The following is a 24,344-nucleotide window of genomic DNA, read 5'->3' on the forward strand; positions in this document are numbered from 1 at the left end:
TTTGACGAGATCTGTCTGGATCACTGCATCGTGGCATAGGTCCGGAGCCTCCCCATCCATCATCTATCCACTGCCTGCCAACCTGCTCTGCCTCTTTGGTGGCTGAACTGACCTGTGGAGAGTGCCGCTTGCTGCTGGGCTTAGTGTTTGTCTGGGGCATCTCTGTGCTGGGTGTGTGCCTGCTGATTCCTTCTCCTGCTGAGATATTGTGCTGCAGTCGAGTGGCCTTTTTTCATACTGACCCTCTCTTCCTTCTGCCTAGAACTGGGAGAGCTCTTGTATACTCCTCAATGTACTAGGGGTGAGTCCCTGAAGCCCAGTAGTGCTCCTTCATTCTACAGTACAGGCTGGTGGGGCTGCTCTGATCCCTGCACATGTTTTCTTCCACTATATAATATATTTTCTTCATACTGCTGGGATAACTTTTAAATTTTTGCCCCGATTGTTTCATTTATATTATTACCATAAGGGATATATTACATATTGCAAATTATGTTTGCTTTTTATATATATTTTAATATCTATTTTTTGGGTTGGGGCTTAGCCTCACAAGCCATAGAGGCTCATTCCTAAGGTTGTAGCTCCCCTTTGTGACCAGCCTTTGCAATCACAGCTACTCCTGATTTATTCCTGTTCAGGCTGCACATTCATAAGTAATTATTCCCACAATTACTGATTACTGAGACAATGGTCTCTTGAGCGGTTGAGGTGCCTTAGATCAACCGAAGATGCTGTTTAATCCTATGCTCTAACACTATCCGGGATTATGGCTGTTTAGGCCAATCTCTCTGGGGAATGTGACCAGTGGCCGTACATGTGTTCCTGATTATACTTAAAGTCTATACTTCAATACGGTTGCACAGTTTTCTCACCACATTGATAGCCTTTATATTGTTACTGTTTTCCATCGGCAAGAACAAGAAGAGCTCCTTAACGGTGGACACTCCTAAACCGCAGTTATCCTCTCTTCACCCTGATTTACGTAAATTTTTATGGACTCCCGTGGTATTCTTAACTCCTATGGGAGCCTTATCTCAACCTTCCTCTCCAGGAACACCTCTTTTGCCGTGTCTTTCCCAAACAGAAAATTCTAGCAGTATTGCTTTACCAGAGACCCATGACCTCTCAGCCATAATGCAACTCCTCAAATCCCTACCAACCAAACAAGAACTTCCATCTAAAAGGGACCTTGAATTGCTTGAAGTTAAACTCCATGAAACAGTCTACAAAGAAGTGACAGTTCTCCAAGCTGATATCTCTCAATTGACAACCAGGTTGGTGACTCTGGAAGAGGGTAGGGAGACCATGTTAGAGGATTTCCAAAATTTGCGAGATACGGTCCATGCTCAAGCCAAAGGTTTGCTCCTTCTGCAACAGAAAGTAGATGATCTAGATAACAGAGGATGTCCAAATAACCTTCGGGTTCGGAGAATCCCAGAAGATATTCCAACATAGGATTTAATAGACAACTTGACCAAAATTTTCACTTAAATATTGGACAGCCATCCTAACACACTTGTTTTACGTTTGATAAAGCACATAAAGCTTTAAAACCTAGAGGTGATTACAACGATAAACCAAGGGATGTTATCAGTCGGTTGCACTATTATGGCCAGAAGGAAGAGATCCTGCGGAAAATGCGTAATGTGGAAGGAGTGGACTTTAATGACCACCGCGTCAAGATGTTTCAGGATCTTTCTTGGCACACCCTCCAGCAGCGGTATCTAGTACGGCTGTTAACTGAAGGAAATATAAATACCAGGAAATATAAATGGCTCTTTCCATTTGGCCTTCAATCATCGCATAACGGCAAATTCGATGTGTTCTGGGATCCATCTGAACTTGACACATTCTGCTCTGTTTTGGACTTAACGGCTCCTGTTCTACCAGATTGGACTAAAACCTGCCCAGTACCTCAAACCCTGATGGACTCTCCTCGGGATGGGGCTTTTCAACTGTTGAGGGGCTCCAAATGACAATATAGGCGATGGCAATCGGTAGCTATGCCTGACGTCACTTGATGCATTTTCTGAGGATCACCCCATGGTTTCTGATATATATATATATATTAGGGGTGTGCACCGGCCCCTTTTCGTGTTTTGTGTTTTGGTTTTGGATCTGGATCTTTCTTCGTGTTTTGGATCTGGATTGGTTTTGCCAAAACCACCCTTCCGTGTTTTGGGTTCTGGGTTTTGTGTTTTGGATCTGTATTTTTTTTTTAAAAAGCATAAAAACAGCTAAAATCACAGAATGTGTTGGTTTTTCTGCTCCTATGCTATTATTAACCTCAATAACCTTAATTTCCACTAATTTCCAGTCTATTCTGAACACCTCACACCTCACAATAGTGTTTTTATGTTGCACCGAGGTAGCTGGATGACTATGCTAAGCAACACGAGTGGGCGGCACAAACACGTGACCCATCTAGGAGTGACACTGCAGTGGCAGACAGGATGGCAGTTTGAAAAACTAGGCCCCAAACTGTACATAATGCAAAGAAAAAAAAGAGGTGCAAGATGGAATTGTCCTTGGGCCCTCCCACCCACCCTTATGTTGTATAAACAGGACATGCACACTTAACAAAGCAATCATTTCAGTGCCAGGGTCTGCCACACGACTGTGGCTGAAATGATTGGTTCGTTTGGGCCCCCACAAAACAAGCTGGCAATTAATCTGTCCCTGCACAAACTGGCTCTACGGAGGCATGATGTCGTCCTCATCCACCGATTCCTCAACCTCTTCAGTGTTGTGTACATCCTCATCCTCACAGAGTATTAACTCGTCCCCACTGGAATCCACCACCACAGGTCCCTCTGTACCTTCTGGAGGTTGGTCTCCCTGGAAGAGTTCATAATTCATTTTGATGAACATCATCTCCACATTTTGTGGAAGCAACCTCCTACGCCTTTCGCTGACAAGGTTCCCGGCTGCACTATACACTCTTTCAGAGTACACACTGGAGGGGGGGCAACTCAGGTAAAATAGAGCCAGTTTGTACAGGGGCCTCCAAATTGCCTCTTTTTCCTGCCAGTACAGGTATGGACTGTCTGACATGCCTACTTGGATGCTGTCACCGATGTAATCCTCCACCATTCTGTCAATGGTGACAGTATCATATGTAGTGACAGTAGACATGTCAGAAATTGTTGCCAGGTCCTTCAGTCCGGACCAGATGTCCAAACTTGGTCCTGCCTGCCCTACATCACCGCCAGCGGGTTGCTTAGGATAGCTAAGTTTTTTCCTGGCAGCCCCAGTTGCGGGAGAAAATGAAGAAGGAGCTGTTGACATGTCACGTTCCGCTTCAACTGACAGTGTGTCCGCCAGGTGCAGGTCTTTGCACCTCTGCAGGCTTGTGTCGGCCAGAAAGAGAGACACCACATATGCTTTAAACCTAGGATCGAGCACGGTGGCCAAAATGTAGTGGTCTGATTTCAACAGATTGACCATCCTGGAATCCTGGCAAAGCGAATGAAGGGCTTCATCCACAAGTCCCACATGCCGAGCGGAATCGCTCCATCTTAGCTCCTCCTTCACTTTCTCCAGCTGTTTCTGCAAAAGCCTGATGAGGGGAATGACCTGACTCAAGCTGGCAGTGTCTGAACTGACTTCACGTGTGGCAAATTCGAAGGGCTGGAGAACCTTGCGCAACACGGAAATCATTCTCCACTGCGCTTGAGTCAGGTGCATACCCCCTCCTTTGCCTATGTCATAGGTGGATGTATAGGCTTGTGAGGCCTTTTGCTGCTCCTCCATCCTCTGAAGCATATAGAGGGTTGAGTTCCACCGCGTCACAACCTCTTGCTTCAGGTGATGGCGGGGCAGGTTCAAGAGTGTTTGCTGGCGCTCCAGTCTTCGGCACGCAGTCGCTGAATGGCGAATGTGGCCAGAAATTTTTCGGGCCACCCAAAGCGTCTCCTGCACGCCCCTGTCGCTTTTCCGAAAATTCTGCACCACCAAGTTTATTGTGTGAGCAAAACATGGGACGTGCTGGAATTTGCCCAGATGTAATGCCCGCACAATATTGGTGGCATTGTCAGATATCACAGATCCCCAGGAGAGTCTAAGTGGGGTAAGCCACTGGGCGATGATTTCCCTCAGTTTCTCTAAGAGGTTGTCGGCGGTGTGCCTCTTACTGAAACTGGTTATACACAGCGTAGCCTGCCTTGGAACGAGCTGGCGTTTCTGAGATGCTGCTACTGGTGACACTGCTGCTGTTGCTGTGTAAGGTGATACATCTACCCAGTGGGCTGTCACAGTCATATAGTCCATAGTCTGCCCTGTTCCACTTGTCCACATGTCCGTGGTTAAGTGGACATTGGGTACAACTGCATTTTTCAGGACACTGAGGACACTTTTTCTGACGTTTCTGTACAGTCTCGGTATCGCCTGCCTAGTGAAGTGGAATCTAGATGGGATTTGGAACCGTGGACACACTACCTCCATCAATTGTCTAAATCCCACTGCACTAATGGCGGATACCGGACGCATGTCTAACACCAACATAGCAGTCAATGCCTCAGTTATACATTTTGCTTCAGGATGACTGCTGTCGTACTTCATCCTCCTCGCTAAGGACTGTTGGAGGGTCAATTGTTTAGTAAAAGTAGTGGTGTTCCTACTTCCTCTCTGGGATGATGAACGACTCCCAGCAGCAGCAACAGCAGCAGCAGCAGCAGCAGCAGCAGCAGGAGGTGTAGCAATGCAGGATCCTCCAGAGGAATCCCGGATAGGAGAGTCAGTCATGCCAGTGACATGGCCTGCAGGACCACTTCCAATCCTGACTAAGGAGGAAATTGACGAGGAGGGAGTTGACGGTGTGGTTTGCAGGCGCTTGGATACAACAGGACAACGGGATTTAGGTGTCCCTGGACTGCTTACGGTCTTAGCCAAAGTTTCTGAACTTGACAGTAACTTTTTATGAACGCGCTGCAGGTGCTGTATAAGGGAGGATGTTCCTAGGTGGTTAACGTCCCTACCCCTACTTATTTCACCTTTACATATGGTACATATGGCAAGACAGTTGTTGTCCGGATTTGGATAGAAATATTGCCAGACCAAAGAGGTGGAATGTTTGGTCTTCTGCCCAGGCATGACCGTGATGGGCTTTTTCATCCCACGGACAACAACTGTCTCCCCCAGAGCCTGATTTAAACAAACCACATCACCATCAGAATCCTCCTCGCCAACTTCCTCCGCAGCGCCAGCTACACCAGTATCCTCATCCTGTTGTACTTCAACAGTGACATCTTCAATTTGCATATCAGCAAGTGGACTGTGGGTGCTCCTTTCAGCACTTGCAGGGGGCATGCAAATGGTGGAAAGAGCCACCTCTTCCCGTCCAGTCCTGGGAAGGTCAGGCATCCCAACCACCACCACACTTGGACTCTCCTTGGGATTTGTGATATCTTCTTAGAACGCACAGTTCTTCGCTGTGCTTTTGCCAGCTTAACTCTTTTGAATTTTTTAGTGGGAGGAGGGCTTCCATCGTCATGTGAAGCTGAACCACTAGTCATGAACATAGGGAAAGCCCTTAGCCATTCCTTGCCACTCCGTGTCGTAAATGGCATATTGGCAAGTTTACGTTTCTCTTCAGATAATTTAAATGTTTTTTTCAAGGTCATTTCCCTGAACTTTGCCATTTGGGATTGTATGTCCCCTCTACTATGACATTGGGCATCGGCCTTGGCAGACGACGTTGATGGCATGTTATCATCTATGTCATGACTAGTGGCAGCAGCTTCAGCACTAGGAGGAAGTGGTTCTTGATCTTTCCCTATTTTATTTTTATCGGAGAAAGTTTGGTCCTCCATTTATGTTATATCGATTTGTTATATACGTGCGGCTAAGGCGCACACAAACTCAGAAAATATTTTTTTATTTTTGCTGGAGAGTAGTGCACTTTGTGGGTTACACCACCCTTTAAGAAATGAGCCAGCCGGCTCTTTACTTATGGGACACAGGCGCACGCTTGGCGCTGCTCCTTTGTTGATGCATGTGTGGCTACTGCGCACACAATTCACAAACACAGAATTTTTTTTTTTATTTGGTTTGGAGTGTACTTTGGGGGTTACAGCACCCTTTAATGGTCAAGCCAGCCGGCCCTTTACTTATGACACAGGCGCACGCTTGGCACTACTTTGTTGATGCACGTGCGGCTACTGCGCACACAATTCACAAACAGAAAATATTTTTTTATTTGGTTTGGACTGGAGTGTACTTTGGGGGTTACAGCACCCTTTAACGGTCAAGCCAGCCGGCCCTTTACTTATGACACAGGCGCACGCTTGGCACTACTTTGTTGATGCACGTGCGGCTACTGCGCACACAATTCACAAACACAGAAAAAATATTTTTTTTAGCACTTGGGGGGAGCACCCCTGATGGACAGAGCACCCCCTGGACAACACTACAGCACCCCTTTAGGACTGGGACACTGCACAGGACTTTGGAGTGGACACAGCCCCTATGGACAACTGACTGCACAACACAGTCCAGCCAGCCCCTATGGACTTTGAAGTAGTGGACACAGCCCCTATTAACAACAGCAGCACAGCACAACACAGCCAGCCCCTATGGACTTTGAAGTAGTGGACACAGCCCCTATGGACAACAGCAGCACAGCGCAGCACAGCACAGTACAACACTACTCTGCACTACACTACACAGCCCAGCCAGCCCTAACTCCCACCCTCCCTCTTCACTGTCCACAGCTGAGTGAGAAAATGGCGCCGACGTGGGTACCTTATATAGGATCCAAAACCCGCGAGACCCGGAAGGCGGGATGATGACGTTTTGCCTCGATTTCAGATCTGAGTCAGGCGGGAAAAGTTGAGCCTGACTCGGATCGGCCTCAGATCGGGGGAGCTCGGGGGGGTTCGGATTTCAGAAATCCGAACCCGCTCAACCCTAATATATATATATATATATATATATATTTATCTCATATAAATATAAGATAAAGGGGATTCCTGCACTCACATCCAATCCAATATGTTAAGTAATGTATAGCTGGGGCGCTCCTTTTGGACATCTCTATCCATGAATATACAAAATCAATACCACACAAGCAAGTAGGTATATAAGGGCACTCACCACATGTTCAAGTCCAACAGCATATTTATTGATGCAGCTAAGCAAAAAGATAGGTTGCAGATAGAGTCACCAACGTTTCGGTCTACATAGAGACCATTGTCAAGGCTATGCAATCCATAAGTCAACAAAGGCAACCAGGTTCACAGAGGAACTAATAGCAACAAACGTCCATACAGCCGTCCAGTGGATACATAGCCTTGACAATGGTCTCTATGTAGACCGAAACGTTGGTGACTCTATCTGCAACCTATCTTTTTGCTTAGCTGCATCAATAAATATGCTGTTGGACTTGAACATGTGGTGAGTGCCCTTATATACCTACTTGTTTGTGTGGTATTGATTTTGTATTTATCTCATATACATTTTTTGTGAAAGGCTCAGTTATCTATCCATATATTACAATGTTTTCCTGCACATCCTACGACCTTGTTATTCTACAAGCCTTTCTAGGAATTTCCTGTGGTTTCTAGTCTAATTTTCATTGAGTCATCATATTGAATATTTTGTACTGTTATTTTGATAACTATTGTTCTGTCTATTAGACTGTTTAGGTTTTGTAATGTTTTGCACTGATACTTATTTATTGTCTTACATTTACCAATGTTCATATTTTTGTGATAAGCATTGTTTTCTATCTAATGTATACTACTGTTAGTGGCGCTGTTTCCCTAGTGCCCCTATAATACTGATGTTTTTCCTAATATTGGGAAGACTTTTTCTTTCCACATTTATTAGGAACAGTATTCCATTTGTTGGTTGTCAATTTATTTAATTTGCAAATTTTTATATTGTATGCTGTATTCTTCTTCTTTTTTCTCCATTCTCCTTTTTCTCTGGTCCCCTCTCTCTCATTTTTACAGAGTGGACGTGGCATTTATTCAGGAGACTCATTTTAATAAAGGTAAGGCACACAGCTTTGCAACCGCGACTATCCCCATTACTATTTTAGTAACAATAGTTTGGGTAAGACGTTAGGGGTGGCGATTTTTTTTCTTGTAATCTTCCACTCTCTGATGTTGACATACATCTTCTAAATGAGGGGAGAGGCCTACTGATTGACTGCAAGAGCCGTGCTCAGGTTTTTACATTTGTTAACATTTATGCTCCGAACCTACACCAACCTGCCTTCTTGGACCAATTGTTTGACCAGGTACATGCTCTTAAAATGGGGTTCTTGATGGTGGGGGAGGATCTTGATTGGACACTTCACCCTTTAGTGGACACTTCACCCTTTAGTGGACTCATCCTCTAAATCATCCAACCATCCTGACTCACAGCATCGCAGAGTGCGACGTTTATTCCATGAATACCAACTAGTTGACACGTGGAGGTTGCGTCACCCCTCAGATAGTGACTACACTTTTTCTCCCACCCACACAATGTCTACTACCGAATAGACTACTTGTTTCTAGAACACAAACATTTGCATATGAACTGTGATGCGAGGATTAGTTCCCTAACTTATTCCGATTATGCACCTGTTTTCTATATAGTCTGGATTTGCAACTCTCCCCCCTCTGTTTGTTCATGGAAACTTAATGAACTTCTTCTGCAAGACTTTTATTGTAGGGACCAGCTGAAGCAGTGTATTGATTACTATATCTCCATTAATGACAATCCCCGATATATCTAAAATCCCCTTTTGGGAAGCACACAAATGTGTAATTAGGTGAAAAAGCAGAGGGAGGTACAGAAGGTGTATTTGTGACAGCAGATTCAGGAGCTGGAGATGGCCCATAAATCTTCCCTGTCTGGGGATGTCCTGGTGAAGCTTACAGATGCTAGACGGTCCTTGAACAAGCTCATGTCGGATAAACTTAAGTTCGACTACCGTAACTGTACAAGCCATTTTTTTAAATAGGGGAATAAACCTAGTAAGAAGTTAGCCAGGGCTTTGCGAGTGCAAAGAGCCTCCATGCATATCCAGAGGATAGTAGATGCCTCGAGCCAGGATTGTCGGTTAACATCAGAGATTGCTGAAGCAATCTATTCATATTATTCTGGGATTTATGATTTGACTAAAGGCTCCTCACAGACAACTGGTGAGATGGAGACTGCAAAGATACAGGCTTATCTTTCAAACATTAACTTTCCCACACTGTTGGTAGATGATGCTCTTGCTCTGGATAGCCCTTATACATTAGAATAACTTGGAGAGGCAATCAAGTCATCTCCATCTGGGAAAAGTCCGGGTCCAGATGAGTTCCAGATTTAATATTATAAAACTTTCTGAGACACCCTAATGTCTATGATGCTCCAACCATTTAACACAGTCTCTGATGAACATCATTTTTCAACTCAATCTTTAGAGGTACATATCACCATCATCTCCAATGAAGGGAAGGATCCCTCCCATTGCCCTAGCTATAAATCTATATCCACAAAAGAAATTGGGAATCTGACAAGTGCGCTCTATATAAGCTGCCAAGAGGGTCTCTTGGTGCAGTCATGTGCACCTTACACTCCCAAAAACTTGAAACAATTAAATAATATCACCAATACAGATCCTGTGGCGCTAAAGCTATTTTCACGAATAATTAGCGTTCCTTAGAATTGACCCAGAATCAACATGAGGAATCAGGATAAGGACTCAAACATATAAAAGAGGGTTCATAGTGTAATCCTGTCAACAATGTTTTCCAACTTGTTACAAATCTCTATATAGTTCGCCTACCAGATGGAGTGGTCTACATGAATTTGTAGACACTAAGGCACATATGGGAGTGGATATAATCACATTCCATCAATGTTTTACCTTTCGTCTTGAACTCACTCCTCCATCAAGTGGTTTATGCAAAGACAAATTCATAGAAAGGCTCCCATAGCATAAAACTGTATTTATTAAAACATATCACATTCCATAAAACATTAAACAAATCTTGTCAAAGTAGGGAAAGATGGCTCCTAACCAAATAAAATTGTCTACCCAATGAAATAGTAGACAACTAAAGTGGAGAAAGGAAAACTGTTCCAGGTGTCCCAGGTATACTATTCCAGCCACAGGTGAGGTCCCACAGGTTCCCAAAGATAGTCTCTCAAGGTCAGTCAACACATTTCAATACTTTTATGTGTGTATCTTTATCAAGCCATAAAGGAGAAACCTCCCAGAGCAGGTATTTATATCCACCTTACATATTAAAAATATATTCCTAATACCAGACATAGACCATCTAGCTGTTAATTTTCCCTTCAACAACAATCACACTCCGATCCACCTCATGCCATTCCACTATTTGTCCCAGTTGTATTCTCCCACTCAGACTGGTAAGGATGTACAACATTATGCTGCGTTGATCCTTCAATAGCCGCCGGTGATCAACCTCTGGCGCTGCCGGAAATGCGTCAAGCGGTCCTTTCCATCATCCGCTTCCTGGATTAGCGGTATTAATTGTCGGGTTTCAAGTCTCCATTTTCACTGAGTCTCATATCCCGTGAGTGACAGAGGTTAGGACTGGTATGTGGCGGCCATGTTGTTGTTGATCGTGCATTACTGGATACAGTAAAGTGACAGCATGCCTATTTGGATATACAGAATTACATATTAGAAGTATAACAATAAAGATGAAAGACAAAAATTAATAAAACCACTTTCATAAAAACCATTATCTTTGTTAAGACCAGATGGGATGAGGGTTTTAAAATTATAAATAAAACTAATTTCTTGCCGGGCTAATTCTTGTATCACATCATTTATCCTGGTTCCTGAAGTGACTTTTTTAGGACCATAAAAAATAATAATATGTGTACTATTGCACTGGTGGACTTCTTTAAAATGTGCCAATAATGCATGAATTTCTAACCCTTTTTTAATATTATGAAGGTGCGCACTCAACGTACTTTCAAAGGTCTACTTGTCCTACCTATGTAGAACTTTCTGCATGAGCATTCTATTCCATACACTACATTTTGTGAATGGCACATTATAAAGTCCATAATTTTATGTTCCTTATTATTAATATTCACTGAAATAATTTATTTCCAAAATTATTGGGGACATTTTTGCAACCCATACACAAACCACATCTAAAAAAGCCTTCCGAAATGATCATAGTAGCTTTCGGGGCTGGTGGGCAAAAACTACTCACCAGCTTGGATTTTAAATTCTGTGCTTTCCTATATATACTTAAAGGGTTAGATGGTATCTCATTCCCTATTATAGGATCCTTTTTCAAAAGGTGCCAGTGCCTACTAAGTATTTTGGTGACTTGGTGATTTTGGGAAGTGAAATCCGTAATGAAAGCCCATTTCATCCTATCATAATTTTGCTTATCATTACTTTCTATATTTTTAATCATACATTCTCTATTCATTGTGGGAACATGATTTAGAGATGATTCGACTTTTTCTGTATTGTACCCACATCCAATAAAACGTTCTATCATTTTCTCTGATTGAGTTTTAAAAACCTCCTGATCAGAGCAGTTTCTCTTTAGGCACTTAAACTGTCCCATCAGGAAGGCATTCAACTAATTTGAATGGTGACAGCTATTAATGCCGATATAAGCTTGTGAATCCATGGGTTTAATTAAGTTTTTTGTCTTTACACAGTTATTTTCAACATAAATAGATAAATCTAAAAAGTCCACTATCTTGTTGCTAATATTAAGTCAAAACTATATTATGATTATTAGTATTTAAAAAGGAACAAAAATTATTTAGAATATCCAAGTCACCCTTCCATATAAATAAAACATCATCAATATACCTGCTCCAGGACACTAGGTTCACCCTATAGGGATTGTAGTCCCATACGAAATCTTGTTCCTAATGTCCTATAAAAATACTCGCTTAACTGGCTGGGGGGCGAACCTAGTGCCCATTGCAGTACCTCTTTTTTGTATAAAGACCTATAACCCTTTTAAACGTGGATTTGAAACTTTATGCTAAGCTCATTGAAAATAGATTAAAATTACTCTTACCTTCAGTTATTCAAACTGATCAAGTGGGTTTTGTCTTGGGTCGTGAGGCTCAAGACAACACAACCAAAATGCTTAACTTAATCCATTTAGCATCCCAGTCTCCAGAGGCTTCGATGCTCTTATCCACTGATGCCGAGAAGGCTTTTGACCACATTAGTTGTACATTTATGCAGGGTCTGTTAGAATATATGGGGCTTAACTGAATGTCCTTTTGACAGAATTTTAGCACTCTACAGGAGACCTTTTCGCCAGAATAAAAATAAATGGAGATTTTTCTAACCTGGTCCAGATATCTATTGGAACATGGCAAGGGTGTCCGCTGTCTCCATTGATATTCGTGTTATGCATGGAGGCTCTTGCATAGGCCATAAGAGCCAATCCAAGTATTTGGGGTTTACGGGTGGGGGACTCAGAATATAAATTAGCCCTTTTTGCTGATGATCTGCTAGCAATCACTACAAACCCTACGATCTCCCTTCCTAATTTGATGAAAGAATTTCACATTTTTAGCAAACTTTCCTTATTTATAATCAATTATTCCAAATCGTTAGCTATGAACATCACTGTTACTACTTTGATTCTTAGTCGCCCGCAACAGGCCTTTGCCTTTCAGTGGCATCTCTCACACTTAAAGTCCTTCTCTCCAGGGACCTCTCTAAGGTTCACTCACACTCACTCAATTTTGCTCCTTTACTTGCAAAAATCTGACAGGAGCTTACCACTTGGACATGTAAGGGTATCTCATGGATTGGGAGTATTAATGTAATAAAAATGAACAACAAGATGTTTTGAACAACAAGAGCAATCAGTAAGGGCATCACTTGAAATGTTTAAGCAGGGAGTGCAGCAAAGTGTATCCTGGAAATACATACAGCAGCTGTTAGTGATGGTGAATTGGCGTATTCCCACAAGTATGTTTAATGTCCTTCAGAAAGTGTTCTGGCTTTCAGGATGTTCTCTTTCCATTTTCCTCCAGTTTAACTCCAGCATAACTCCGTCATAGTTTTTAAATTGTAAGTACACTTATAATCAAACACTTTGAAACGAACACTAACTTTAGCAGCCTAACAGATCACTAATAAGTATAGCTACAAACATGTGTCTGTTGGTTCACTGATTGGGAACCCTCCCCCAGTACTCAACACACACTAGATTGGGATGCAATAAAGTCTAAGATAAACAAAAAATTAGATGGGAGTAGACCATCACACATTCACCCCCCAAAAAAATCCTTAATTAATTTATAGTAATGTCAACTAATACAAAAGTAGTAGTAGATTACCTAAAATAATTTTTTAAAATGGCGCAATGGCAATCAAGGTAACAGCATCTAATGAGAACAGAAGTAGTAGATTGCGTAAAATAATTTTTTAAAACTGCGCAATGGCAATCAAGGTAACAGCATCTGATGAGAACAGAAGTAGTAGATTACCTAAAATAATTTTTTAAAACTGCGCAATGGCAATCAAGGTAACAGCATCTGATGAGAACAGAAGTAGTAGACTACCTGCAATTCAGGAGAAATCTGGCGATACCTTTAGGTTAAACATTTTCTCCAATCACAAAATCTCCTCTCTTCAGGGACTCGTAAACCTTTGACATTTGAGCAATTGGTTCTGTCCTCAACTTTCCCATCCCATGTTGTTTCCACTATATATACACTCCTGATAGAACAACGCTTTTCCTCATTGCCAAATTTTACTAAAAAGTGGGAGAGAGATCTTGGTACAGACATACTCAATGGGCATCTATTTTGGAGAAATCCTGGAGTAGCTCCACCAACATATTAACCATTGAGACCCATGTTAAAGTAATCTCTCATTGGTATCGTTGTCCATTCGTTTATCTAAAATGTACCATGGGGTGTCAGCATGTTGTTGGAGATGTGGTAAAGACTTGGGTAATCCTCTTCACATTTGGTTGTTCTTAGGCCCTTTTGGGGTGGTTATGGTTGCACAGGAGATTTTGGGTTCAGATGTTCCAGATGGGCCTGAATTTTGGCTCTTGAATTTACTTACAATGCCTTTATCTGTATACTAAAAATCCCTTTTGAAATACCTTAATAGTGCTGCCAAGGCCATTATTCCTGTGCAATGGAAGTCTACCTCCCCCCGACTCTAGTTGATTGGTTACAAAGGATTGAACTATATCGCTCAATGGATGATATTATACTGTCTTCTGCTGATCAGTCCAAAATGACCTGAAGGTTTGGTTTTATTGGTTGGAAGTTTGCAAGTTGGACTGCTTTAAATTCCTAATGGGAGTCTGATAACTTTAATTCCCACATGCTCTTGATCATTTGATTTATTTTTCTTGGTCCTTAGGTTCCTGGTGGAAAACTCCCCTCCACCTCCTCTCTCAACCCATCACTTTCTCCCTTTCTTTCTTACCTGTTTTTACTTTTTCTTCCTTTTTCACTATTTTGTATTTGTTATATTAGATGATTCATTTAATTTTGTATTTTTTAGGTGATGGTTTATGCAAGGCCATACTATTTGATTTAGGGCTTTTTTAGTCCATACAGTGTATATATTGTAATATTTTGGTTACTATGTTTTGTATACTGTCATATTATTGAATACTATCACATGCTATTGTGCCTACATATTTGTATTGCAAATGCTTTAATAAAATTTACTTGCAAAAAAAAAAAGATGGTGCGATTTCCAATCAGAGCTAAATACAACAATGTCATCTAGATAAGTGGCGGCATACTCCCTATGAGGCCGGAGTAACTTGTTCATAGCTCTTTGGAAAGTTGCAGGAGCTCTATGTAACCTGAAAAGTGGTATCTTATATTGAAATAGACCCTCTAGGGTGGAGAAGGCTATTTTCACCTTGGCAGCTTCAGCCAAAGGGATTTGCCAGTATCCTTTCGTTAAGTCAAGAGTGACTTTTTGCTACATTTTCAACTAGTTCCTTAACCCGGGGCATAGGGTAGGTATCAAACTGGTAAATTTTATTTAGTTTGCATAAATCATTGCAATATCTTAAAGCTCCCGAAGGCTTATGGACCAAGACAATAGGATTATTCCACTCACTGCTTGATTCCTCTATAACCCCTAGGTGCAGTATCTCCTCCTCCTTTCATTTTACCGCTGCCTGTTTGGCTTTGGGAATACGATATGGTCTTTGTTTTTATTACTACCCCAAATGGAGTATTAATATCATGTTGTATGATTCCAGTTTTGCCTGGGAGGGCCGACAACACATCCTGATTTCCTACTACGAATTCCATCGCTTCTTGTTATTGGCTTGGAGTCAGCATATCTTGAATGGGTACCTGACACTCTAGGGTATTCCTAGCCACCATAGAGGGCTGACTGGTACTTTCTTTGTAGGGTTTTAATAATACCTCCTTTCTTCTACCCTCCTGGTGCACTTTATAATTAACAGGTCCTACAGCCTCTTTGATCTCATAGGGTCCTCGCCACTGAGCATACAGCTTACTTTCAGTGGTAGGCTCGGGAACCAGTACCTTGTCTCCCAGATTAAAGGAGTGGTTGACTGAGGTAATGTCATGTCAAAGTTTTTGATGCTGTTGAGTTTTGAGCTTCAAGCATATTCTCATTCAGAAATGGTTCAAATTGCCTTAAACGGCCATACAGTTGGGACACAAATTGAATGATGTTTGGCTATGGGGACGACATGATCCCACCCTTCTTTCAACAAATCTAAGATTCCTCTGGGTTGTCTACCATAGAGAATCTCTAAGGGGCTAAACCCTGTATAGACTTGGGGCACCTCACAAAAACATTAGATAGGGTAAAATTAGGTCTCAGTCTCACTTCTCCTGAGACACAGCCCTTCTTGTCATCTGTTTCAGGGTTTGGTTCAAGCGTTCTACTAAGCCATTTGTCTTGGGGTGGTAAACGAAGGTGTTAATTTTATCCACCCTCAATAGATGACAGCAATTTTTCATCAGTAATGATACAAAAGGGGTACCTTGGTCCGTGTGACCTCTTTTTGTATTCCTAGTCAGGTCCGGTTACAGTATCTGGGTTCTTGCTGTGTAGTAACATTCAGCTATCAGGTCCCTGATCAGGTGCCAAATGAGACAAGGATCACATAGACAGAGTAGAATCCAACTCACTTTTATTCTCCACCCCAGGCAGGTTGCACAGGACAATGCAGGTTCACAGATCAGGTATTACAGGCAGATTACAATCTCTACAAACAGAAACACAGGTCACAGCATAACAGGTTAGAGTTGGTATGTATGGTTCCTAGCATAGCCCAAACCCCCAGCCTCTTGCCTGGCCAGCTTGTCCAGCATCAGGAACTCTATTCTTGTGTCTGAAGCTATTTTACAAGAAACTGACAGGTGCTTGCAATCAAGCCTGCTGCTCAGACTTTCACACATAATAGCTGGCCTGAATCTGAGACCCTGCATTCTTACATTCCTGTTAGTTCTATGCTAACCCTACCACATATAATATATATATATATATATAGCAATATTGCGGAGTAATTAGCTCGGTAAAAGGATACATTTTGCAGTGTAGAGGTTTTTAAGGAGGGCCCAACACTGATTTTTTGTGAATAAAATGAAACACCCTTACTTTCAGCATAGAAATGGTGAAACACAAATGATCAGAAAATAACAAACATCTATACTCATGCAGGGCACTGACTCACTTCTTGACTAACCATGGGCAGCTAATCTGCAAATAAAGTCCAAAATCTCTCAGGCTCACACTCTCTTCCTGCAGAGTAACAATGGTATAGTTAACCTGGCCTGGCTTGTCCTCTGGCTTCTCAATTGTCAGTTCAGTCCTGCTTAATGCAGGTTAACACAGCGTCCTGCTGGGTCTTTAGCTGGCTGCCACAGCCTCATAGTTGCAGTCTTAACTCAAAGTCTTTTTACATGTTTAGGGTTCTCCCTACCTCATGTAGGTCTGAACCCCAACACAGACTAGTCTCTGATTGCAGTCCCACCTGGACTGTCTGACTGCTCCAGCCCCACCTGGGCTCTGTGCAAAGGGCAGTCTCTCAGTGTGTTCCCACAATCCTTTTCTTCTATGTGTGGGTGGATCTCTCCTGTCCCTCACAGAATCTGCTGCTCACCAGCACCATCTCTGGTGATACTGTCATACTGTCACTATATATATATATATATATATATACACATAGCTGCTGGAGTTGGCATTTGGTATTGTATAATAATTAAATTATGCTGATAATTTTAATATACGGTCTAGGTTCAAATGCTGCTTCAACTTATTGTAATATATTGACCTTGTATAATCAGAATATAGGTCATAATTGTGGAATCAAGCTTGTCCAACATGCTGGATCTTTTCAATCCTCTGACCCCAGTGTCAGCAGAATGGGAAATTGCCCCGAAAGCTGTCCGATATATGGGTCACATAAGATTATAACAATATACCAGGATTGCAAGTACTGTACTTCTGATTATGTCATCTCGACCTTAACTTATCAATGTGGGCTGGTTAATGTTGGAAGGATGACCAGATGATTTCATGAACATACTGTATAGTGACCACATATCATCCATCCAAGCTGATTTTAATTGAAATTGCTGATCAGCCAGTAGTACATCATTATATAGAGTGAAAATCTGCTAAACGTAGATGCATGTAAATTAATTGATTTCTGCTACCCAGGATACTGTATGTAACAAAAGGAGCCTTATATGACTTAAGTGTGAAAGGTATAGAGAAAAAAACAAGTTAAATCTATATAATAAGCAATAAAGTGTGTCTGTCTGTCTGTATGTCCATCTGTTTTCTGTTATGCATAGCCAGAGTTTTGGACCTACCGTAGCTCCATCAAATTTGGCACGATGGTGTAGTTTGACCAGGATTAGAATTTTTGCCAAGGTTTGAACTTCATCAGGGCCACACTATGCCACAAAATCCCTAAAGATGGGTACACTCTTTAATAACACAGGTTCTGAGCAAACTTGCTAACTCATGCAAGTTAATATTAAATCCAGAGCCTATGTGCATGCAAGGGCGTGACTAGAACTTTGTGGGCTCATAGCAAGAACTTAAAATGGCCCCCAGAGGTAAAAAACAAACACATACATTTGCCCATTCATGTTATGCCACATAGATCCCATTCAGGTTATGCCACACAGAGCCCATTCAGGTTATGCCACATAGTAGTATACCTTATACACATTATGCCATGCAGTAGTAGTGTCCCTTATACATTAATCCCCACAGTAATACCACTTACACTACACAGTAATGCCCCATACACATTATACCACACAGTAATGCCTTTTACAGATTAAGCCACGTCACACAGTAGTAGTGCCACATATAACTCACCTCCCCTTGTCCCTCCAGCAGACTCTCACCTCCCACTGTGTGCCATCAGTAGCCAGCAGGTATGAGATTTGGTGCCAAGCCGCCAGCTAATTACAGCTGGTGGACCGGCAGACAGCAAAAGACATGGACAGACAGCGCTGGTGCAATTTGAATCTGGAGCCGGTCCGAGCTCGTGGACCGGCAGCCAATCAGGTACCACCCCTGCTGATTGGCTGCCGGTCCTCAAGCTTTGATTGCCTCGTGACTGGCTGTACTATCTCTCCATGACTGGCACCAAATCAACTCAGCTGAGATAGGGGCCACACTCAGCGGCCGTGACTGGACTGGCCCACCATGTGTGCATGACAGGGTGCAGGTGGAACAGTGGGCCACAGAGGCAGCTTAGGCACCATAGCAACTGCACTCCTCGCACCCACGGTAGTTACGCCACTGTTTGCATGTGTGTTAGCAAACAGTGGGGTCCTTTTCAGTATTAATGGAATTAAGTTATAGATGAAGACAATGTAAACAAATAAAGGCTGCTGGTGTACTTCAGAGTCCAGTCTTCAACCCGGGCAATGCTGGTTATCCCAGCTAGTATGATATAGCCAAAAGAATTGAATGATTTAATCCACTTTGGAATGTTTTTTGTGTTGCGCCATAAAACAGCAGCATTTTCACTGTATTAAATGTGAGATCCCTACTTGGGGATGCAGTTAAGATGCCGGATGTCGAAATTCCGGTGCCAGGAATCCCAACCCGCGGCCATAATACTGACGCCGGAATCCAGACATCACTTAGGATGCTGACGCTGGAATCCCGACAGTCTGCATCCCGAACGTAATTATAGCGGGGCGGGTTAGGTTTGGGGTTAGGTTTAGGCACTAGTGGGGAGGGTTAGGGTTAGGCTGCGGAGGGGGGGGGGTTAGTATGCAGGAAGGGAGGGTTAGGGGGTAAAGAGGGGAAGGTTTGGATACTTGCCGATCCCCTGTTGGGATTCGGAGCATCAGGATGCTGCTGTCAGTCTTCTGACCGCAGCATCCCGACTGCTGGTCTCCCGTATGTATTCCCCTTACTTGATGCTTCTATATACATTTTATGACTATTTGTGTTCTGCATTTAATTATGTATACATACAAAACTACTTTTCATCATTACAATACTTTTTTCTACATAACTATAGTAACTTTAAGTGGAACCATTAATGTTTACTGACTTGCAATTCTATTAAATTGCCGTTCACTGCCTATTATTCATTTAATCATAGTGTACCTCCTTCAGTCCATGAGACCATGGCTCCCTTATCTGTTTATTTCTGGTGAGATCCTTAGTATTTCTTATTATGTGGACTCTTTACAGTAGACATTTGTTTATTGACATTGGTATGAAGCCAGGATTGTACTATTTATGTTATTTTTTGTATTCTTTCTTTTAATGTGGATATTTTAAATATTAATGTAAATAGTGTATTATGAGCATGTCCATTTTAATAGACTACAATTGAATTTTTTTGCAGCCATACTGATTAGTTTGTGATATATATTGTGTCATTTTGTAGATTGCCAGTGGTCATAATAAATGACTTCTGAGGGGGACTTTTTCAATTATTCATGCACCACATTCTGAATAATCCATTGTAGTAATTGTATTTTTGACCCAGTTTTAATAGTTTTTGACAGACATTTTACTTAAGCAACAATCCCACGTACTGTATAAGATGTTCTCTTTGAATTGCAAGTTAAGTGCATTTTAAGCATGTACAGTATCTGCTGATAGTCATTTTTCTTAGCTATCGTCATACAAAACATAGGACCTGATTCAGAGGTAAACGGCGTGTTGATGTCGCACGTAGTTGGCCGATGTCTGAATTCGCACCACGTATGCATCCCATTTTCCCTGTATGCAGTTGCAGAACAAATTTAGATGCACGGTATCACAAATGTAAGAGGCATTCCTGGATGGTGATTGGGAAGTAGGGGGGGTGTCTAAACTGATATACGGAGATGTTGCATCTTATGGAAGTGTTGCGGGTGTGTTGTAGGCATGTCACTGAAAGCTGCTACATACATAGATGCTCACATAGGAGCCCATACTTAGAGGAGAAAATCCACCTACCATTGGGCATGCGGAGAAACTACACCTACCATAGGGCATGGGGAGAAAGTGCACCTACCTTAGGGCATGCTTGCCCCCTGCAGTGACAACCAGATCAACACTGATGGGGTGTGGTGGTGGCAACAGTGGGTGGTGCGGAGGCATGGCAGAGCAATCACGTCATGGCGGAATAGCCTCCCACTTTGCAATGCCAAAATTTCCAGCATTGTAGAGCAGGGGACGGGGCTATGGTGACGCATCATCGGACCCCTCTGGATCAGCCACCTTGACAGGTAAGTAAGCAAGGTGTGGAGGAAAGCAGGGAGGGGGGTAAGGTGCAGGAAAGGGCGGCCATCCCAGGGGACTTACCCTCTCCTGCGGGGGAGGGGGGGGGGGGCGGGAGCGCCATCAGATATTCGGGAGCCTCTCGGCCATTGCAGGTGAGTTGGCAAGTCTCCATGGTGTGCCGATGGTGCACTGGAAATGCAGTATGATAAGACGCTGCGAGTGATCGTTTCAGTCTTTGCACATTTGGACACAGAGATGTTCACAAGGAAAGAGCTTTGTAGCGGCAATAACATAAAGACATAGGGCATGATTCAGCAAGGATCGCAACTGCAAAGCTGCACACAGGTGCTGATGGTATGTCTAAATATGCACAGTGATGGAAATGTCCTGGCTTAAGATGCTGCAAGTGACTAAAACTTAGGCAGGGAATTAGCATAAAGATTAATCAAGTTTAGTCTGTCTGCTACACAGATACAGGCTAACAACATTCCGCATGTCATGTGAGAACAGAAGGGAAAGAAATAATTGGTAGGCTGTCACATTAAAAACAGAGCTCAGAGGTGTGTTGCAAATCCTCTCTAGTTACTTCATCTTGTGCTATGCGGCTGTGGTTGCCATGGGAACCCCTTAACACTGTGGAAAAATCTGCAGAATTATTTATCAATAATAGAAGCAAGCCAGCAGCAAAATGGTAATTACAAATCTGCTTCTTATAGCCTGCCACAGTGGTTTTACATTTATAAAACACTCTTCATTGTTGTTTAACTTGCACTGGATATTTTATAATACAACACTCTGATATGGTTTGTCAACAGTATAATTCAGGAGTTAGTAATAAATCTAGAACTGGACAGCAACATTTCTGAGCATGCTGTTATGCTTGAGATCTTGAAACAGCTCAATTGTTGTGGTTCAAATACTGTGATGCTGAGGTACTTTCAGGTAATGAAATGTGTGATGGAGAGAAAGCACAATGGAACTCATTCAGAGGTGGTCGTTAGTTGCAAGCGGTCGCACTGAATCAGGACATCCTGAACGGCCGCCTCCTTGTCGATCGTTAAGCTGTGGGTTACCACCCACAGCTTGACCAGGTTGAAGGTCGCGATGGTGATCACCATCTTGACCTACGACCAGACCCTAAGGTTGGGTCTGGGTACTCATAAGCCCCATGGAGCTTTCCGCCCTGATTCAGTGCGACTGCTTGCAACTAACGACCGCATCTGAATGAGGTCCTGTGTGTGTACAGTATAATGCACTGAATGCCTTTCCTTTATCAAACTCATTGCTCACTGTGCATCCACATAGGTATAGCTACTTATGCGTACTGATGGGAAATGAGTCTGAATTTATGATCAGTACCTTGTGCCAAACAAACTTGTATTGTAGGTTTTATATTCCTGGGTACATCGCTGCTCTGTTATTTGCTGTTGACCCTCACTATCATTAAGTTACTGAACCATTGAAATTGTTCTTATTGTTTATGATCCTTTCTTTCACTTGAATAATTTTTTTATAGCATTGACTGATTGGATTGGCCATACATGTCTGATTACATTGCCTGTCTTGTGTGATTGCACTCATATTGGCATGGAGTTATAGTGTAATGTCCTAGATTTGGCAACAACCATGTTTGTAAACACACAGGTGCTGAATGTAAACTTGGAAGGATTTTCTGTCAGAATGGAAGAGCCAGATTGGAGGTGTAAGATGCTCCTGGAGAAAAGATGCATTTAACTCATCTCAACATGCATCCAGCTGTGCAATGGTGGCCTATGTGCCAGCAGTATGTGTCCCAGGTTAAAACTCCACATTCATTAGAGGTATGTAGAGGTTTGAGTTTCTTAATAGGTACAGGAGTTCCATAGCTGGATATACGTTTATATGAGCTGATACAGTCAAACTATACCAAAAAGAAAATGTGTCTGTTGCATTTGCAGGCACCTGAGGGAAGTGCTGTCGAATGGCCCAACAAAAAGGGATAATGACATGATTAATGGACATATCAGTGGACCTACTGTAGTCCAACAGACAACCTGTGTGTTTTCTGGCTAGGTACGATTACAACTTACCCTACAAATTCAGGTAGCATTATACAGGGGGTATCCGGATGAAGGGTCGACAGAAAAAACGTTGACAATGTATAGGTTGACACCAAATGGTTGACAGACAATATGCCAACACGGACAAAATTTCGACCGGTAACAAAGGTGCACAATGTCAACAGTTACAAAAGATCGACAGGATCAAATGGTCAACACACCAATAGTTGACATGAAAAGGTCAACACATGATTCTTTTGTTTTTTCAAAATGTTTAAGGTTAGTAGTTAGGGGTTAGGCACTTGGGGGAGGGCTAGTGTCAGGTTGCCAGAGGGAAGAATTAGGGCTAGGCACTAGGTGGGAGGGTTTAGCTACCGTTAAGTTTAGGCACTTGGAGGAGTGTTAGGAATAGGCACGAGGGGGAGTCTTAGGGTCAGGCACTAGGGGGAGAGTTAGGATTAGACCTAAAATGCAAAAAAGTCGATCATTTATGTGTCACCATATGTGTGTCGACCATTTGTCCCTGTCGACCTTTTGCACTGTCGACCTTTTGTCAGTCAACCATTTGTACCTGTCTACCTTTTGTTCCTGTTGACCTGTTGCTCATCGACCTTTTGGTGTCAATCTATACATTGACATCCTTCTGTCTGTTGATCTCTTGGTCATAATCTACAGAGGGATATTTTACATCACAGTAGGGACCTGTTAACTTTAACAGAGTATAGAATTATGCCCTGGTTTCTGCTTACATTCTACAAGTATAATACATACAAACTACTCACTGGTTTCAAGAAATTAGTTCCAGAATGCACATTTGTTTACAATGTTATTTACCTACTGCAGGAGTGGGAAACCTTTTTTGTGCTGAGGGCCATTTTGATAGATATATAACATTATTCGTGGGCCAGATGCAGGCCACACCCCATCCGTGTGACATCACATGGGGTGGGGCCACAATCGCCGGTGATTACAGCAATGCTGTAAGGGCAGCGGTGTGACCGTATGAAGCATCCTAAGGACTCTCCAGGCTGCACTGCTGCATAGATTCTGGCTGCATGGTACCATTGTAGGCACCCTGGTGGCCAGATGAGGCTAGCAGAAAAAAGCTCAGAGGGCCAGACCAAATGATGCTGCGGGCCTTATATGGCCCCTGGGACTGAGGTTCCCCATCCCTGACTTACTGCATGACCTATGGTGGCACTCACAGCTCTCCCAAGCCCTTTAGGTTAGCTAATACCTTGGGGACATTGTCCAATAATAAAAAATCTGTATGGGAAAAGGTATCTGTTGTGTATATGGGCTCAATTCAGCATTGCTCCAACGCAGAGGCAGGTGATCCAAAAATCAGCTGTCTCCACAAGTTTTTTCACTGCTCCTTGTGGAGCAGTGAATCTTTTTTTTTACTGCTCCTTTCGGAGCAGTGTAGCTAGTGTGCCTGCATGACCTACAGGTCACACATGTGCACAAGAGCCCCGACGTCCGGCGGAAGGAACCAGACAAGGGCCGAGGGATTCGAAGGTATCGGCGAATTCTCCTGCAGTCAAGCTCTGAAAAGATTGTATTTTCGGAGCTTGATGAATTCTGTCCCCATACTAGTGTATGGCGACAACAGGACATTTCGGGAGAGGAAGGTA

At 42.7% G+C, this 24,344-nt stretch overlaps 1 long non-coding RNA gene across 1 annotated transcript in view; it reads right to left on the reverse strand.

Annotated features, from left to right (window-relative positions):
- Positions 1-9,999: 9,999 nt before the first annotated feature.
- Positions 10,000-24,344, reverse strand: part of LOC148501519 (uncharacterized) — a 63,786-nt gene continuing 49,441 nt past the window's right edge. Inside the window, exons 2-3 of the long non-coding RNA XR_015870041.1 lie at positions 16,105-16,181; positions 10,000-10,608 (exon numbers count right to left, since the gene is read on the reverse strand). This is a non-coding gene — a long non-coding RNA (uncharacterized LOC148501519). The remainder of the gene's footprint in view (positions 10,609-16,104; positions 16,182-24,344) is intronic.

The sequence above is a fragment of the Taudactylus pleione genome, unplaced genomic scaffold, assembly GCF_031769625.1.
Source record: "Taudactylus pleione unplaced genomic scaffold, aTauple2 ptg000517l, whole genome shotgun sequence".
Lineage (NCBI taxonomy): Eukaryota > Metazoa > Chordata > Amphibia > Anura > Myobatrachidae > Taudactylus > Taudactylus pleione.